The following is a 3,926-nucleotide window of genomic DNA, read 5'->3' as shown; positions in this document are numbered from 1 at the left end:
TCCAAATAAATCTAAGTGTATGAGTTCTAGGGGTCTACTAGTTGATATGTGTTTCTTCTTTTTAAAACTTGTCTTGATTTGTTTTCCTAGTTGGCAAGCATCACAAATTTTATCTTTGATAAACTTAGTGTTAGGGAAGCCCTTTACTAAATTCTTCTCATAAAGTTTAGATAGAAGGTCCACGCTAGCATGTCCTAATCTTTTATGCCAAAGCCAACTATTTTCACTCATGGTAGCCAAGTAAGTTACATCTTGAGAAATTAGGCTATCAAGATTTATGCAATACACATTATTTAAATTAAATGGATATATGCAAATTGTTATGACAATAAATATAAATAGGCATACACGTACGGAAATTAAAGTGCAGGAATTTAAATAAGATAGAGAGACACACACACATGATATTTTTTATCGAGGTTCTGCCAAACCAGCCTACGTCCCTGCCTTAAGCATACCCCCCAAGGATTCAACTAACCCTGCTCACTTAAACGGGCAGAGCAGAAGCCGTTACAACCTCTCTTTATAGGGTAAGGAAAACCCCAGCTTAATTACCAGGCTGAGTCCAACTGTTCTCCCTTATGGGGCGGAGACACCCCAATTCAATTATCGAGTTAAACCGAACCGGTCTCACTTACGGGGTAGAACTCTCTAGTTCAATTTATGGGATGAACCCAAGCGGTCTATTGAAACCAATATTGTACATATTAAAACGCTTCTAAATATAAGTATGGATATACACATTAAAAACTCAAATACTTGCACTCTCTTATGATATGAAATGTGCTCTATAGAGTAAGGGTGCTTTCAAAATAAATTAGCACAAATAAAATATATACGTGTGTATAAAGATATATTCTCCAACAAATATTTTTTCAGAAAAAAACGTTCAGGGAATTTGGAGTTTAAGCTCAAGAAAAATATTTATGCAATAAATAATATCTCTCAAAAAATATTTATCAAAAAAATTGGGAGAAACTCAAGCAATACTCTTAAAAATAATTTTCAAGATAAAAGTTATGTGAGAAATGGATTAACAATATGAATGCCCAAAACTAAATGTACTCTCTTCAAAATAATTTGTGAAATAAAAGAATGGAAGAGAGTTGGAGAGATTTGTTTAAAGGATTTTGCCCCAGAAGAGTAATTTTAGCAATAAAAATTTGTTTGGGGTACCTTTGTTAAGGATTAGAGAGAAATTTGGAGTTAGCCAAAGTTGCTAATTTGGAGTAATGAGGTGGTATTTATAGATTTTCAAGAAAAAATAACCGTTGGAGACACAGAGGTCTTTTTCAAAAAAGATTAATGAGTTTAATTAAATTTAACTTCAGTTAATTGCGGTAAAAATTTTCCAACCCGAGAGGTTCGGTCGCTCGATGCCTAGGGTCAGTCGCCCGAACACTCACAATGGCCCTAGGGCAATTTTCCAGTTCAATCAATTGTGGCCAATGGCTAGTTGGCTGAGCCAGGCAATTTCCTCAGGGCTTCATGGTTTTGGTCGCCTAGTGAGTGGTTCGGTCTGTTGAATATTGAACTCGGTTGACCGATGTCAATTTGAACTACCAATTCGGTCGGCTAAGGAAGGTGAGGATGGTCACATCTAAGTTTCGGTCGACCATGGGCAATATGTTTAAACCATGTTCGGTTGGCAGAGGCTAGGTCAACATGTTAACTTCGGGCTAGTTTGGTCAACTGAGCTGATTAATGCTCAAACTGGTTGGTCGATCGAGGGCATTAACAATTAATATTTTGCCTAAAAAATCTAACGTCGATCGACCGAAGTCTTTGTAAGCCCTAATTTGACCCTAAAGTTATTACAAAAACTTTGTATCATTTTTATCTTTTTAGATAAATGTTTTTGGTGAAATGTTAGGATTCATATGGTTGACCTATGGTCATCTGAGCAATCAAACATATCGTGCAAATGCATGCATTATTATAGACCAAATAATAAAAACTTAAATGCATTACAAATTAGAAACAAATGTCTTCATCTTCCTTTTGCTCCTCAAGACTCCATGGAAAGTTCCAGAATGATGATAAGCTTGAAGTTCCTCCTAGCTTCCGCTTCCCCTTATGTGTGTGTTTGAATTAAAGACCTGTTCACATACTAAATATACACATAAGAAACATGTGTTTTATTAGCATAAAAACAGGGATCAAACTTTAAAAGCCAACAATCTCCCCCTTTTTTATTATGAAAAAAGCATAAGAGCAAAATGGGTACATCCTAAAAAGGCTCCCCCTAACAATATGCATAATTTAAAAATGTAAACAATATAACGCAAGCATATTCACGAAAGAAGAAATTTCAAAACATATGCATTTAAGTTTTGCATTAAAGCACAATTGCTAAAAAATTTGCCCCTAAAAACTTCCCTCTTTTGGTCATTAACATTTTGCTCATTAAAATTCTCTCCCTTTTGGTATCAGCAAAACAGGTTAAGTATAAAATAATTTTATCATTTAAAACAGACTTAGTAAAGAGAACTCCCCCTTTTTAAAAATGATATTTATTTTTCTTAAAACACTCTCCCCCTACTTGATATAACAATTGGGCATAACATAAATAGTATAACTGGTCATTTAAATGATTAAAAGACACATGACAAACAAGATCAGACTAGGACTATCCACAAGCTATGGCAATTTAAACATATCATAAGACCCATGAAAGATTTGAGTTCAACACACATGGCATATAATAGCAAATGTAGGTTTGAGTATAAAAGCAGTCTAACTAGTTCATATGCATTTCATGTAAGATCAATGAACCAATTAAGCAACACCCTAAAAAATTGAAATTTCATGACATAAAATCTAAAAACCGAATAGCACAAGTCATGAAGACATTTAAGCACAAAAGCAAGAAAAATAGGATATGTTCTATGCAAGTTCATTTCTTGCAAATAAATAAATATATATGTGTATATATATATATATATATATATATATATATATATATATATATATATATATATATCCTCTTATGATTTTTGATAAAGACAAGGGTCGATGCTTGCTAAAAAAGAAACTTTAAATAAGGTTCAAGCAAGCAAATATTTTTTTGGTTCTGCACCTAAGCACAAACTACTTCAATAGATAACTAGAAAAACAACCATATGGATCCTAAGAATATGACAATTTAAATTAAGATCATATGGAAAAATCAAATAACTTGTGGCCAAACATATGTTTTAAGCAAAGATTTTCAATAAAATTATTTCATTAAGCACTTGCCACAACGAAATTGAAAAATCAAATCTAAGCAAGAAAAATTAGTGAGCACAACAAGATAGGAATTTAATTTCAGATGCTCCCCCTATCAATTTGAATAAGTGCTTAGATTCTTTAACTACTTATACTGATACTGATTATGAAAGTTCATTCAGAGTTCGAATAGTATAAGTACTATTTTTCATTCCTAATAGATTTTATTGAATATACATTAAATGATTTGTGTTCCACCAGTAAAATTTTTCCTAGAACACACATGCGCTAAAAATCAAACACTTAGTCATACATGGTGTTCATATGCCCCAAGAACAATCCATATCAAGGATAATTCAATGAAGACAGGATATGACGTTTAGGGTGCCTAGAGAAACTTCAGACACAAAAAAGTAAAAACAATAATAATGTGAATCCACGGGTCATGTGACTTTAATCATTTTCTTAAGGATGGGGCTTAAACTCCCTGGTATAGTCTCAAGCACACACAAATGCATTTAAGTGCAAGGAAGAATTTTCATTTAAGAACATTTAAAATATGTGTTGACCTTATAGGTCACACCCAGTTTTGATTATGACAAATACTCTTGGTACTAATGGTTGTACTAAGAATTGCATGTAGGATCACCTTGTGCGCGCTTCAAGACTAAAAAACATATCACGATGGCGTGTAGTGTTCGTGCCAAAGAATGAAG

The sequence above is a fragment of the Malania oleifera genome, chromosome 12 (assembly GCF_029873635.1).
Source record: "Malania oleifera isolate guangnan ecotype guangnan chromosome 12, ASM2987363v1, whole genome shotgun sequence".
Lineage (NCBI taxonomy): Eukaryota > Viridiplantae > Streptophyta > Magnoliopsida > Santalales > Ximeniaceae > Malania > Malania oleifera.
The sequence above is the reverse complement of the archived record's forward strand: the minus strand, read 5'-3'. Positions refer to the sequence as shown.